This window comes from Podarcis vaucheri, assembly GCF_965113315.1.
Source record: "Podarcis vaucheri genome assembly, chromosome: 9".
Taxonomy (NCBI): domain Eukaryota; kingdom Metazoa; phylum Chordata; class Lepidosauria; order Squamata; family Lacertidae; genus Podarcis; species Podarcis vaucheri.
Genome location: NC_138767.1, coordinates 48,540,987 through 48,557,421, shown reverse-complemented (window position 1 = coordinate 48,557,421; position 16,435 = coordinate 48,540,987). Strand labels below are relative to the sequence as shown.

Sequence of the window (16,435 nt, the reverse complement as noted above, 5' to 3'; positions counted from 1 at the left end):
ACAACCCTCAATAACTTTTGTGTCCAGATTTTCATGCAGACAAACATACAGTTTGCGTATTTCTCTTTGGCTATCTTCTGCCCCATGCACAGCCTACCAAAACTAGACCGAATGTCATTTTCACATCTTGCTTATCATCTGGTTAAATGTTTAGTCCAAAATCTAGCAGTACCTTCCAAGTAGCAGCACTTCAAGACATACGAAAGTCAATGTGGCGTTTGCCTCCTAGGTGGGTCATAAGGAAAGGGTTAAATGAGTGTGAAGTGATTGGCCAGTGGGAACCCAAGGGGAGGAGTTAGAGTTAGAGTTAGAGTTAGAGTTAGAGTTAGAGTTAGAGTTAGAGTTAGAGTTGGAGTTGTGTGGAAGTCAGTTGGGAGTTGGAGAAGGAAGAGGGAGGATAAGTCTGTGGGTTGGTCTAGTTTTGATGTGAGAGAGTGAGAGAAACTGTTAGAAGTCAGATAGACAGTTGGGATAATCATTTAGGAGTTATTAGGAAGGTATAGGTCAGTAAAGAAACTAAGATTAAGAAACTGACAAGAAAAATTATCTGAAACCATAAACTTGTTAATGCTTATAAAATAAACTTGCTTATTTGATTTAATGTTAACAACTATCTGGACTCAGTGTGTACTCGAGAGAAACAGGTTGGTGGCAGTTGGGAAGTGATCATAGTGGTGGCACAGGGATCAATAGACCGTCACACATCTGGGGACCCTGTGTGATCACCACAGTCAACTCTTTCATTACTGTTTCTTTCTCAGGGTGGGGGGTGGGGTGGGGGTGGATTAGCCTAAAAAGGAAGAAGCACTTGGATTCATAAATCCAATAAATCCAATTTGGCAAACAAATCCAAAACAGTATATAAGCAGCTGGTACTTTCATAAACTGAGGAACTGCTACTGATTGATTTCTCTGTTCCACAGGAGTCTGCTGTGGAAAAGGGAGTAAAGGAGAAAAGTGGAGGGCAAATTGCAGGATGGAGATGAAGAGCTGCTGCTTCTAGATCTCTTCACTCCAGGTGTGCCAGGGGACTTGGAGGAGCAACCAGGGCTTAAGGAAATGGTGGCATTTTCCTCAGTGGAGAAAAACACACAGGAAAAGCTTGAGGCATGTGTGCATGTGCCAGCGGATTGGAGTGGCATGCAACACTATTATGACTATGTGGTGTGACATGTGACTAGGCCTCGGGATACCAGGGTTCAAATTTCCACTCAGCCGTGAAGCTCACTGGGTGACCTTAGGCCAGTCACCATCTGTCAGCATAAACTACCTCACACGTTTGTTGTGAAGATAAAATGAGGCGGGTCATGAACTCCTTAGATAAAGGCAGGATATAATTTAAATAAATGAATACTACTGTCATTACCACCACCAACACTACTATTACATTCCTCATTGACATGTACCTGATAGTTGAATGCAGCCTTGAATGGGGAAATTCCGTATTTCTTCAGTGCACACAGGTTTAGTTTGAAGGAGATCAAAGGAAAATGCGCTCCTAAGAAAACAAAGGTCCGAGCTGAGTGACTTTTTGGCTGCTGGTTGCTATTCAGTATGTAATGAACTGAGTAAATTGTTTGCCATTCACCTCCTCTGGGTTCTGGCATTAAGTGGACTGTTGATATATTGCAAACTCCTTTCATGCCGGAGGCCCTCATTTCACACCACCTCTCAAACTTACTGACAGTAAAATTCTGAAATACAGGACAGAGGAAAACGGACTCCTTGCTATAAGAATGCCATGCTGTGGCAAGATCAGAGCAGAGCTTTAGCTAGGATACATGTGCACAAGCAAATACTTGAGTTCTTAGAGACAACACTGTTGCAAACGCTAATATAAATTCAGATAGACATGACATAGACATTTCCCCTTTGAACCTCTCGAACATTGTGCTTGAGGCTGTGAGCGTACCTCTGAAATCTTCCATGTGCATTATTCCGTGTGTACGTGTGTGGGATAAGCAGAAAGAAGGAAATGAAAGGGAAATGTGGTTTTGTCTGTGTGGAAAGTGAAATATGACCTACATTTAAAGAGACAATGCGCCCAATCAGCCAGAAACACATGCCACTGTACGCTCAAGTACAAACTGACTTGATTGAGTGCAGCAGTGATGAAATTTGCAATCTGCCATTCCAACCTGCAGTCCTACAGCTTGTTTCAGTATGGGGACTGCAGAAGTCAAAATCCAAGAAGGTGGCAAGCAGGAATATTTACCTGGAATGTTTCCAAGTGGAAATGGAAAGGAGGTCAATCCCATCATAGTTCAAACAGACTGTGGTCCTCATGTGGCTTCCTGAATGACTGGATTGGGATGCTGCCAGATTCACAAGCCAACAAGGCTTGCAAACAGAGGCAATGCTAAAATGATACATATAGAACCTTAAAATAAGGCTGCCATTATTAATCTGAATTTGTGCTGGACTGAATTTTGTAAGTTTCAGGGGTGAAGTGAAAATACTCCCTACTGCCCCCCGCACCCAATTTGATGAATCTTCATAAGTAGCAAATTTTAAGAATTTAAAGATAAACCCCCTTCAGTAAATGTTTTAAAACCACCAATCCCTGAAAATTATTGAATATGCCCATATTCATTCATGTGGGATGAATGATCCCATGGGAGTGAGAGAGATACTCAACACATCTTTATTTTTATTTATATATTTCTATACTATAATACTATAACTGTGTACTCTGAGAAGTTGATTTACAATAAATCAATACAATCAACTGTACTTAAAACAATCAATATACAAAACACATAATTAATAATAAGCGGTAGAAAGCCATACTTCAGAAAATAAATAAAGCAACACTTAAAAAAACACCAGAAAGGCAAAATTTAAGTATTCTATTACCTTTTTGTACTCAGGTTAGTGTATCTGAAAACAAAGCATTTGGCTCTGAGTGGTTTCTTGGGCAATCCATCAAAGCTACTGTACATTTTTCTCATCCAAACCATTCGTTTTAAGCGTTTACTATTGCCTTTCTGTTTGAACCTGCAGTGACTCCACAGAGCTGCCATAACAGATTAAACCCGTTATCATTCTAGAGTTCCAATGGATCTTTAAGCCCACACAAGTCAGGAATTTCACATGCACACAGAATGAAGGCCTTGGGCAATACAGCTGAAGCAACATCTTAGCATCACCACTACTTTGGGTATTGGGGAATTATTGTTTCTTTACAGCACTGAATTTCCATCAGTTCCTTACACTGGCACGACTTACAAGAATAACACCCTTAACGTGTGAAATTATTTCAGATGCTTAGTAATGCTATGTCTTACCATTCATGCGTCATGTGGGAGTCCTTGTAAACAACATCTGACCATCACTGTCCTGCTATTTTAGATGCTGTGTGCCTTATCGTTTATATATAGTTGTACTTCATATGTCCAGGCTATTGCTTGCAGCAATGTTTGTACTAGCTACCTCTTCTTCAAGTTACTATAAAAAGTCACCCATAAATAGCAATACTAGCCTCAAACACGATGCATAATATATGCATATTCATTTTTTTAAAAAAAGTACAGCATGCCCATCTGTCAGTAAGAATGTCCATTTTCATCTGCATAAGCCACATTCTAGAAATAACTCCCCTTTATCTGTTATCAGAAATTTGTCCTGAGTAATTTTTAAATCATCATCATCATCAGTATCTAAACTCCAAGTAATTCAAGGAGCAGAAGCTATAGGGTACATCAGAAGACATTATCATAATCATATTAGGTCTATAATTTACTGTCTTCAGTTCCTGTAAAGTAACAGTATTATAGCCCTGCTGATCCCTGGTCCCTGCGCACATTAGAAATAAGCAATCACAGAACATTGGCAAAACAGCCTATCCTGCAGTAGATGCAGTAGTGGAGTGGTGGAGCTCGTGTAACCTCCTGAAAGCTGAATTGCTGCAGCTTACCTGGAAGGACAAAGTGATGGAAAGGTTGGCATGGCGCAAACATTCCTGCTGGTGTGTTTGTACCACACCAACCTCTCTGCCACCTCCCCATTTCTGTCCAAGGAAGCAGCAGTGACTCTGCTGTCAGGAGGATAGGTGAACCTGCTACTCTGTCATGCCATCTGCTACTGACCAAATGTTGCTGTCTCCTGCGCAACCTTGTCCCTGCATTTCCAGAGAACACTTCCCATGCTTCTCTTGCAAGTCTGAAATGAAGTAGTGGAGCACATGGTGCTCCTTTACAAATAAATTCCCCAGGTTTGTGTCTTTGATGTTCCAGTTCTAGGGAGCTCTGTGGCATGGGCACAAATATTGCCTTTGTAGTCTGTCTCTGTTGATGTAGTGACAAGACAAACCTGACAAATCCCTTACTGTAAAATAAGATTACAAACTAGTGAGGAATGAATTTTTCAATGTTGATATCTCTCTGTTTCTTATTTTTCCAGTCTTGACTTCAGTATGCCGCATTTCCAAATCAGACTGCAATCTTAAAAAAAAAGTCCTCCTGAAAATCAATCAGCATTTCTTCTCATATGCACATGTTGTTGTTTAGTCGTTTAGTCGTGTCCGACTCTTCGTGACCCCATGGACCAGAGCACGCCAGGCACTTCTGTCTTCCACTGCCTCCCGCAGTTTAGTCAAACTCATGCTGGTAGCTTCGAGAACACTATCCAACCATCTCGTCCTCTGTCGTCCCCTTCTCCTTGTGCCCTCCATCTTTTCCAACATCAGGGTCTTTTCCAGGGAGTCTTCTCTTCTCATGAGGTGGCCAAAGTATTGGAGCCTCAGCTTCAGGATCTATCCTTCCAGTGAGCACTCAGGGCTGATCTCCTTTAGAATGGATAGGTTTGATCTTCTTGCAGTCCATGGGACTCTCAAGAGTCTCTCAAGAGTCTCCTCCATGCACATATTTGTATGCAATTTTGCCAAATAGACACATTTTTGTGAATGGTCTTTCTGAACGCATCTTTTGCATGTTATTTTCACTAACGCGTGCATTTATATGTACACTTTCTCCTACTGTACACATATTTGTACACATTTTGGAGGACTGCATTGCAAAATTTAGAAAAGTGCAAATGTTGAAGGACAGCTGTGTGTTTTTTGGTTCATTTATTGTTTGGGGACGAATTAATAAAGTAGGTCCTCATTAATTGTGACCTGAACCAAGTATGTCCCCCTCCCCTAAGAGTTACTGGAAACAGTCTATGCATGCCGTCAGAACCTTCATGCTTCTTTTCTTTTAATTGATAATGATCACAGCATATCAGTGGAGGAGCTAGTTAGTAAAAATACTGCAATGGGTTGGTAGCTGTTGATCCACTTGTAGGAGCAGCTGATCTATCCTTCCAGCAATTTTGGCCATGATTTTTGAAATGTGGTTGATTCCTGATTTTTGCATGCCTGTGGTGGTAGGAACTACTTGATTATTTTTATGAATTGTTCAGATAACTGAGTGTGAGTCAGAAAGCTGCTTAAGCATGAAGAACTGACTAGGAGTATGCAGCAAGGAGAAAGAAGGAGGCCTGTTTCCAATGGACTGGGACTTGCTAGTTACAAATAAGCTCTTACTGTGTTGGTGTTGGGTTAAAAGTGTAATTGTGCTTTATGATCCATTTTTGACTGTGTGTTCTAATACCTTTGCTGTTATTTTTCTACAGGGAAACTGTTTGTTGCACACCTGGGGGGTTCTGTGCCAAAATCAGAGTTAGAAGGAATGTTTTAGGGGTAAAAGCTTGGTTAAGGCAGAAAGCAGGAGAAAGGGTCAGACCATTATTGCTGATTTCTGTTCTACATCCACAGCTGTGGTCACAGGAGAAGCAAGACACCTTTTGGGGTGTCAATGCTGTGAAGCCCTCCATTGTAATCTCAAACTGTATATATGTGTAAATAAACCATCTATCCTAAAGACACTGCAGTCTCCACTGTGCCTCATTTCCAAAAGGAAACACGATGCGGGTGGCGCTGTGGGCTAAAGCCTCAGCGCCTAGGGCTTGCCGATCGAAAGGTCGGCGGTTCGAATCCCCGCGGCGGGGTGCGCTCCCGCTGCTCGGTCCCAGCGCCTGCCCACCTAGCAGTTCGAAAGCACCCTCGGGGGCAAGTAGATAAATAGGTACCGCTTACCAGCGGGAAGGTAAACGGCGTTCCGTGTGCGGCTCTGGCTCGCCAGAGCAGCGATGTCACGCTGGCCACGTGACCCGGAAGTGTCCCCGGACAGCGCTGGCCCCCGGCCAATAAATGTGAGATGGGCGCACAAACCCCACAGTCTGTCAAGACTGGCCCGTTCGGGCAGGGGTACCTTTACCTTTACCTTTGTTTGTTTTAGTAATGTTTTGTTTTGTTTTTAAATGTCAATACAATGCCTGTTATAACTATGTCATTCTCACATATCCCAGTTAACACAAGTAACTTACAGCTTGCTTAGCTATTTGGGGGTGAGAATTAACAGATAAGAAGTACAACATCACAGCCTTATTTACCTAATGCCTGGGAGGGCTCACAGCAGGTGCTATGTTAGTCCCTATCTGCCACTGTATCCAGCACCACCAGGAGCCATGGGAAATATACCATAGTTCTCTTGACTCTTGATACCCCTAAGGAACTACATTTTATGTGGTTCCCAACATCTCTATATGCTATAATGAATAAGGCTCATAGCAGCATCTAGGTCAAAGGAAGCCAGTGTAATGCTTTCCATATATTTTTGGACTACAATTCCCATCATCGTTGACCATCAGCCATGCTGGTTGGGGCTTATGGAACTTGTAGTCCAATAAGAGCTGGAGGGCAACATGCTAGTTACCCCTAGTTCAGAGTCTAACCAAAGCCCTGCTGTGAGTCCTTCCCATCACTACTGCCAGGAATGGTGGCTCATGGTTAGGTCTGGGAGCCAACAAAACCTCTAAAACACAATAGGGCCCCCAATCTCTCCCCATCATCAGACTCCCAAAGTGCCTCCAGCCAACTCAGTTCATTTTCTGTCTGTCCCTTCCAAATGGGCGTCATTCAAACACACAAAGAGATTCCCAACTATGGCCATTATTTACTATCAGTCAACCATTTTGAGCTATTAATTGGTAGTGTACCTACCATTCAGCAGTTGTAGCAATACAGTTTAGATTATATTCTAGCAAATTTTCATTTCTATTACAGTATTTCTCCTGATTTATTTCTGAACTGCCCTTCATCAGTCACAATCTCAGGGCCAAACATCAGTACACTGAAAGAGTATAACAAGAAAATTCCAATGGTAATTTAAAACCAATATGAAAACAATTAAAACTGCAGCTATTAGACATTCATCAATTCACTGTTGATCTTGTCTAGAATAACCTCTTCCAAATATGCTTTAAAAAGTCTGAAAATGATGTTGCTATTCCTTTACATTTGGGAATATTACTTCAGTGTTTGAATTACATTTTGGGGGGAGGGTGTGCTTAAATAGCATTCCTACCAGCACGAAAAAAAATTGATTACAAGATGATCATAATCAGTGTTAATGTGAAACTCTATTATGACAAAATTTTCAAGTTTTTAAAATCCTAAGAAAATCTCATTTGCACTGCTATTTCCATCAAGTGATTACTGTACATTTGCAGTTCCAGATTGCATTCTAATTTCTGCACCTCTTGCTTAGGCTGCATAATTTCTCTCCAGTACTTTTTATCAGCACACAAGAGTATTTGAGACTAGACCAGACCAGACTAAGAGCTGTGTATTTGGAAAACATTTTAGACGTTTTCTGGACTTCCTTGCTCCCTCTTAGGAATCTGTCAAACACCACTACAACACTGAAAATAATGGTGATGATAAAGATATTAACAGTAATTATCAAGCTGGACACACAGGGGAAATAAAGTGGCAAGGCCCCAAAGTTTGGGTAAATTGGGCCACATTTATTTAAACACAAAACCGATCTACATAGTGGGAACAAGGTATGGGATCAAACCAATAACCAAACTGTGTGTGAGTGTCTGGTCCCAGCTGAGGAAGTCCATCTGAGAGTAAGGAGCCAGGATCCTGAACTGAGGCCAAGGAGGACCGTTCATGCCCAGCATGACTTCAGTCTCTGACATTGAGGCCAAATAAGTTCCTAGCCTGAGGAAAAGGTGGCATGCTAAATGCCAGGTGGAAACCCAGCACATCCAGAGAAGGGCCTGACTATAGTCAAGGATTCCTCAGGAGTTCAGGTGTCCTCAGTAGTCAGACGCTCATATCAAGGAGACCTCTGGAGAAAAGGGAGTTAATAGGAGTCAGCTGAGGTTCAGATGTGGTTCCAGCAGTTCAAATATCCCAGTGGTGGGCTGGAAGAGCTGCTGGAACAACGTCTGTGTACCAGCTCTGTGCCCTTCCTGCTGCTGCTGGATCGCCTGTCTATGCCAAACCTGACCATGGACTCCTCTGACTTTGCCTCTTGGCTGGCCCTTTGTGGTGTGGAAATGTGGAGAACTGGAAACTGGAAAGGAAGAGAAGCTGACAGTAACTGAAATTGACAGATTTGCTCATCCTAGACACTTGAGACAGAAAATTATTCCCCAGGAATATTATTACAATAATCCTGAAAGTACCAATTTCCTGTCCTGTCACAAAATCAGCTGCCTGAGTCAACCACCTAATGGCAAGGCCATTCCTGTCTCTAACCTAGAGATAACCTGGACTTTTCTTGAATTTGCCAATTTAACTCAGAAATGATTTCATCAAAGGATCCTGCAAGCATACAGTACAACTATGAACATAAGTTTAGCTTATTTTTACCAGTGTTGATTACCACATCTGTTGTGCAGCTATTCTTTTTTCTTTTTTTAAATCCATCTGGCATTTGTAATTGCCATCTGCCAAACTTTTCACTATCAAGTTCTACATGGTAAGTTTTGCTGGCTTACTGCTTTCTTCTTCTATCAAGATGTTTCTTAGCTTAGCCATACTGTGTACATTTGAATTTCAGCTGTGTTTGTAGCTGTCTCCAACGTGATTATATGCTGCAAAGTGATGTGTTCAACAGAAGAAACCTGCTGACAGGTATTATTCCACCTTGTGGCGAGCACAAATACCTTTCGTGTACATTGCTGACTGCTAAGGTCTCAGGAACATTGTGGAATATTGCATGGCTCAACCAATGTGCTGAGTTGAATGCAAGACAATGTCATAAACGGACAGAACAAGCATATTTTCCGGACACAAGTTGGTCCTCTTTCAACACTGCACAATCAGAAAGGTCTTGGGACATTACAGAACAAAGGACATAAGGACTCCCAGTTCTCTGATGCTTCACCACTGCAAAATAGAATTTTCACTACTCCTTTGTAGTTCCTGTCCCCATGTGCCACCTCATCATTACAGAATTCTCAGACATAGTTAAGCTAAGTGGGTATGGTGATGTAATGATGGGGAGGGCTGATACCTTTAGCAAAACTCCATACATGGTCAAAGGACTACTGTTGCTATAGGGGATTATGGCAGGGAACACGTGTTTCTATTCAGCTGGAATAATACTTATCTATGCATTACTGAAAGAAACTGAAATCTTGAAATGGTTTTTATTATCATAATTGTTTAGTTTGGTACGCTCTTGATTGTGTATCCACCAAGGGCTAATTTTACCCCTCAAAATGGCTGTGATCAGAAATCAGTACAAAGTAGCAATGAAATTCATAGCCATCTGATTTGGCCTATGAATTTGGGTGATACTAAGCTGCAACATCATGGCAGGGATGTTTCCAGCAAGCCCACTCTGCCTTTGGAAGCCTTGCAAGTTGCTGCAGGAGAAGGACTAGGATCAACATGAAGGGAGGGGTGTTTCTAGGACTAAGGTGAAAATGTCTAGCTCCCTTGTTATTTTTGCTATTGCCTGGAGGTTCTGTTAATATCACATTATTATATTTATAGTACTGAAATGTTGTTTTTGTATGTTGTCATATTTGCTATTATGATGTTATTCTGATGGTTGATTTTGAGATGTATTCCATTTCTCTTTGTTGTAAGCTCCTTTGAGCATGCTTCTTTTTGTGGAAAGCAGCATACAAATACAATTATTAATGTGTGAGTGAGCAAGTGTCCAGCTTGCAATGCCTGGCTGTATTATGGACAAAGGACTGTATCCCTGAGAAATTTTGCATGTTTCAGTATGTTAAACATGATTGTGAACAGTTTCTTAGTCTAAATGTGGGTCTCATGGCTATAACACTCAGTTTAACATTTGCTCTTTTTTGCCTCCCCACCGCCCGCATCATTTCCCACTGCTTTGTGTCACATCCAGTCTAATTAAGCATTTTTGAGAACTCAAAAGCTTTGCCCAATGGTTGTCCCCACCTTATGGATCACTACAACAGCCTTTGCTTTTGCATGTTCAGACCCAGAGACCTCCCCCCTAAATGAAGACACACTTGACTCAAATTTTAGTTTTGGTTTTTGGCAGAATTTAGGCCACAACTTTATTGATTACAGAAGGTGAGTGGTTGCATAGGCTCTGGTTCAGCTAGCTCCCTGCACCCTTGCAAGCAGCGCTGACCCAGGGCACCAGCATGGGTCAGCCAAGGGTGAACACCTGGGTAGGCAAAAAGCCGGGAACAGACTATGTTCACCCCCCAGATGCCCCCCTGGACTCAGGCATGGACACAACCCCCTCTCAGGGGTTGACAGAACCAGTTGAGTCCCTGGATTCCTTTAACAGAATACCCTTCACATAGGTATGGCGAGACCGTTCTCCCATCCCTATCACCTGAACCAGTGCCTATCCGCAACCTTACAAGTTGTGACTATTTGCTACGTGGAAACCCAAATGGCAACAGCCAATCAGCCAAGTGGGGAAATTCCTGCCGTGCCCCTGTCCCAATGACAGATGACACACGATGTCATAGCAAGGTCAATCGCAAAATGCACTAAAAGTAGGGAGAGGTGGGTGGGTGTTCTGAATGCACGAACTGAAAGAGGAAGCTCTGGGTCATTTGCATGGGTATATATAGGTCCCTCGATCTGTTTAGACTGTGCCCCATTGGCCAGATTGAACCCAACATTGAGGGATCTACCAATCGGGTGTTGTGGCTGACCAATCTTACCCACCCACAACTCAGGTGGTCAGTCTCCAGGTCTCACCGCAACACATGCCCTCTTTTAGGGAGGACATGATTTCATAAACAAGCATGGTTAGTGATTCAGGTAGGTAGTCGTGTTGGTCTGACGCAGTCAAATATATATATATAAAATATAAAAAATTGTCCAGTAGTCCCTTAGAGACCAACTAAGATACCTGAAGAAGTGTGCATGCACACGAAAGGCTTATACCAAGAACAAACGTAGTTGGTCTCTAAGGGGCAACTGGACAATATTTTTAAAAAATATATATATATTTCAAGCATGGTTAGTATCAGTGAATCTTTTTAAACATACAAAGTGTGGAGGGAATTCCCCATCTCTCATAAATTCCTCATGATGTGGGGTAGGTGCAAGGCATGCGAAATCAAACTAAGTATATATTATAACTGTCCATATAGCAAAGTGGACTGGTTATTCCATGTTGATTTGTGAGCAGTTTTCAGCACACAATGGAGATACCAGTAACTATTTTTTTTTAAAAAATGGGTTTTTTAAAGCAACCAATAATGGCTTCATTGGTTACACCTGACTTTCAATCTTCATCATGTATAAAGTTAAGAGTGCAAGTTGTAAAATGATTTGCTGAAGTTAAAATTAATCATTGGTTCAAGGGAAATTGTTTCTGAACTCTGACTTCAAGTTTTCCATTGCAGATAACATTAACCCCAGGACATACTACAGGATTATCTGTGCACTAACACTTTCTTCCTATCAGCATCCACTTTTTAAAATATATGATAACTTGGAGTGGACTGAAGACCTGTGTTATTTATTTGCCTTCTCCTACAAAGACCTTATCAAAGTTTTATAAAATCACTTAAATTATGTCTACCGAGTCACCTTTATCTTCCTTTTCATTAACCTTTTTGAAGAACTTCACAGGCTAGAGGACCACTGAAGGTGCATGAAAGTTTCTAAAAATTGATGAGGAAAAATGAAATGAAACGGTGTTAAAAGGGCAAATTCTACAATTCATGAGTACAAGATTTATAAAACATTCCACAAGTCCGCTGGCTAAAACTGCAGTAACTTTTAAAGGTCCAAACATAATTTGTGCAATTTTGGCCACAGGCATTTGGTGCTAGAAAATTAATTAGTTTTCTCTCTGATTTTTGAGAGAGGGGTGAAAGGCTCTCACAAACAACATCTAGTTGACTTCTGATCATATCACTCTCTTGCACAATCCCCCTATTTTCACTGCTGTTAAACAAACAAAGTTACAAATTGCCTTCTGCAGCATGGCCTGTCAAGATTGGAACCCTGAAAATAAGGATACATTAAGAGATTGGTGTGAAAGTATTCATTCTTTTAAGTGTTCAATTTATTACTAAAACAATGGCAATAAACAGAATATGCAAAAAGCTGGGAATAAGCAATAAATAGCAACTGTCAGATTTCCGAAATCCACTATCTATTGCCATGTTATGCTCAGGTTCCAGCTGAAATATTATCTTCCTCTTTTACCCTTGGTTATTAGAAGACGGCATGTAGTTAATTACGTTCTATCACAGATGCCCTGACACCACCTTTAGCGACTCTTCACAGAATAAAAAACTCATGGTGGCTGTAAAAGTGCTTCATGTGACGTAAGATTCACATCTCTCCTTTTGCTTATTTTTTTTTTTGAATAGGGGAGAGGGAACCAACTTGATGCTTATAATTTTCTCTAACCCACTGAATAATTTGTGAGCCCATGTGCTCAACCCTGTCCTTGGAGCCTCCCCCCAGCCCGACAAGAAAGAGACTAGACACCAAGGTATGGGTTCAAATTAGGCCACAACTTTATTGAACTTCAGATGTAGGAAACTTTGCCCTGGCCTTGAAAGGTATCCCTCTCAGCCCACTCGGGCTGAGGATGTGCAGGGTCAATCAGGTGCCATGTGAGGGAACTTACACAGCATGCCCATGCACTGCACCTAAGTTAATAATAATTTATAATAACTTATTATTTATACCCCGCCCATCTGGCTGGGTTTCCCCAGCCACTCTGGGCGGCTTCCAACTGAATATTAAAAATACAGCATTAGACATTAAAAACTTCCCTAAAGAGGGCTGCCTTCAGTTGTCTTTTAAAAGTAAAATAGTTGTTTATTGCTGGGAGGGCATTCCACCGGGCAGGCGCCACTACCAAGAAGGCCCTCTGCCTGGTTCCCTGTAACCTTACTTCTCACAATGAGGGAACTGCCAGAAGGCCTGCGGCGCTGGATCTCAGTGTCCGGGCTGAACGATGGGGATGGAGACGCTCCTTCAGGTATACAGGACTGAGGTCATTTAGGGCTTTAAAGGTCAGCACCAACACTTGAATTGTGCTCGGAAACGTACTGGGAGCCAATGCAGATCTCTCAGAACCGGTGTTATGTGGTCCTGGCGGCCACTCCCAGTCACCAGTCCAGCTGCCACATTCTGGATTAATTGCAGTTTCCGGGTCACCTTCAAAGGTAGCCCCACGTAGAGCGCATTGCAGTAGTCCATGTGGGAGATAACCAGAGCATGCACCACTCTGGTGAGACAGTCCGCGGGCAGATAGGGTCTCAGCCTGCATACCAGGTGGAGCTGATAGACAGCTGCCCTGGACACAGAATTAACCTGTGCCTCCATGGACAACTGTGAGTCCAAAATGACTCCCAGGCTACGCACCTGGTCCTTCAGGGGCACAGTTACCCCATTCAGAACCAGGGAATCCTTCACACCCACCCACCTCCTGTCCCCCCAAAACAGTACTTCTGTCTTGTCAGGATTCAACCTCAATCTGTTAGCCGCCATCCATCCTCCAACAGCCTCCAGGGACTCACACAGGACCTTCACCGCCTTCACTGGTTCTGATTTAAAGGAGAGGTAGAGCTGGGTGTCATCTGCATACTGATGAACACCCAGCCCAAACCCCCTGATGATCTCTCCCAGTGGATTCATATAGATATTAAAAAGCATGGGGGAGAGGACGGAACCCTGAGGCACCCCACAAGTGAGAACCCAGGGGTCTGAACACTCATCCCCCAACACCACTTTCTGAACACGGCCCAGGAGAAAGGAGTGGAACCACCGTATAACAGTGCCCCCAGCTCCCAGCCTCTCAAGACGGTCCAGAAGGATGTTATGGTCGATGGTGTCAAAGGCCGCTGAGAGATCCAGCAGAACTAGGAAACAGCTCTCACCTTTGTCCCTAGCCTGCCGGAGATCATCAACCAGCGCGACCAAGGCAGTTTCAGTCCCATGGTGAGGCCTGAATCCCGATTGGAAGGGATCCAAATGGTCCGCATCCTCCAGGCGTGCTTGGAGTTGTTCGGCAACCACCCGCGCAATCACCTTGCCCAAGAATGGTAAATTTGAGGCTGGGCGATAGTTAGCCAAATTGGCTGGGTCTAAAGATGTTTTTTTAAGAAGCAGTTTAATGACCACCTCTTTCAGCGGGTCTGGGAAGGCTCCCTCACAGAGGGAAGCATTCACCACCCCGCAGAGCCCATCGCCCAGCCTTTCCCGGCTCGCTTTTATCAGCCAGGATGGACGAGGATCAAGGAGACAGGTGACAGATTGCGAACCAGCTGAAAAAGTCTCCTGCTGCTGTTTTCTGCAGATGCAATGGAGGCGGCGAAGAAGGCCCTCTTCACCGTCGCCACTGCCACTTGGTAGGCTCGACGTTGAGCTCTAACCTGTGTCCGGTCAGATTCAGAGTGAGTTTTCTGCCACCGGCGCTCTAGCCGTCTCAACAATTGTTTCATCTCCCTCAGCTCCGGGGAAAACCACGGGGCTGTCCGGGCTCCATGCAATTGGAGAGGGCGCTTCGGAACCAGACAATCAATAGCCCTGGTTAACTCCACATTCCAGCGGTCAACCAGGGAATCAGCTGAGAGGCCATCAACTTGGGATAAAACATCTCCTACCACTCTCTGGAAACCAATTGGATCCATTAAGTAGCGGGGGCGGGCCATCTGAATCGGTCCCACCTCCCTGCAGAGGGGAAGGGTCGCGGAGAAGTCCAGTTGCACCAGGAAGTGATCTGACCATGGCACTTCTTTTGTTTCACTTTTAGTTAGTCTAAGGCATGTCTGCGGCTATGAGTTGGGCCAAACTTATTCAGGGACAGCCCCATGGAGGCCATGCTTTCCAGAAAGTCCCGAGTGGCCCCTTGTAAGGTCGTGTCGGCATGGATGTTAAAATCCCCCAGGACAACCAAGCTAGGTGCCTCCAGGAGCATATCCACCACGACCTGAAGCAGCTTGGGCAGGGAATCCTTGGTGCAGCGGGGAGGTCGGTACACCAATAGGAATCCTGTACTGCCCCTATTGCCCAACTTCCAGAACATGCACTCAGAGAACTGGGTCTTCCCAATAGGACGCCTGGTGCAGACTAATGACTTCCTAAAAATCACTGCAACCCCCCCCTCCCCGCCCACATGACCTGGGTTGCTGTGTGTAAGAGAAACCTGGTGGGCAAGCAGCGGCAAGGACAGGCCCATCTGCTTCATCCAACCAGGTCTCTGTCACACACGCCAGGAGTTTGACCTACTTGCCGCCACTCTAGGGCCAGTGACTTCCACAATCACCCTTTAACGGGCCCTGCAAACGCTGCCGCATGGGGGTGCATGAGATGCTCTCCCCCGAAACTTGAAGATAGACTAAAGGATACCTAACAAGGCCCCCAAACCGCCAAAGTTGTGACAAATAGCTACGGGGAAGGCAAAACCTGCCAATGCAGAGAAAATTCCTTCCTGGTTCTGAATATAGCAACCATCTTATGACCATAGTAGCGCCCACTAACCTGGAATTCAAAAGGTTAAGCTGCAAAAGAAGAAAAAGGTGACTAGAAAGCTGAATTTATTATTTAGGGAGGGTTGGGTGGGTGATCCTGAAAAAGAAGGAAGAAGAATGAGCGTTGGCTGAAGGATCGGCCCCAGTACCTGCTCCAGGCCACACCCCTGCCTGCAGCCCATTGGCCTGCCAGGAAGGGGTGGGCCAATTACACCCTGTTACCAGGTAGGTGGCACCTGGCCAGGTAAGCTCCACATGAGGTCGCAAACTCTGCCCACCCGTTGGGAGGAGGTGAGCGGGGATTTGTATCTGAGAGGCATTCCCAAATAAGATCAAAGCTCATTCAGCAACAGTGGCAATGAACAGTACAAAGGCAAATATTTGGCTGCTTATTTCGTATCAACATAGAAATGCATCTCTTCGGCCTCAGCTGTGAGGCCCCTCCAGCCTGCTTTGGACAGCAACTAACCTTTTCTATATTGAAGAGCCGAGGAGGCAGCCCAGGTGCTTCGGCCTGTAGCATAACTTGCTAACATCTGTGCTCTAGGCAAGGAGAAGTTGGTGAACTAATGCCAGAGCACCTGCCCTGAGCTGTAAAGCAACCAGTATGGAATCTAGAGTCTGTCACAAGAGAGTATCTGTA

At 43.9% G+C, this 16,435-nt stretch overlaps 1 long non-coding RNA gene across 1 annotated transcript; it reads left to right on the top strand.

Annotated features, from left to right (window-relative positions):
• The first annotated feature begins 216 nt into the window (after positions 1-216).
• LOC309540226 lies at positions 217-5,852 on the top strand. The gene is made up of 3 exons (XR_014223143.1): positions 217-503; positions 924-1,018; positions 5,617-5,852. It is a non-coding gene; the product is annotated as an uncharacterized lncRNA (long non-coding RNA).
• Positions 5,853-16,435: the final 10,583 nt, after the last annotated feature.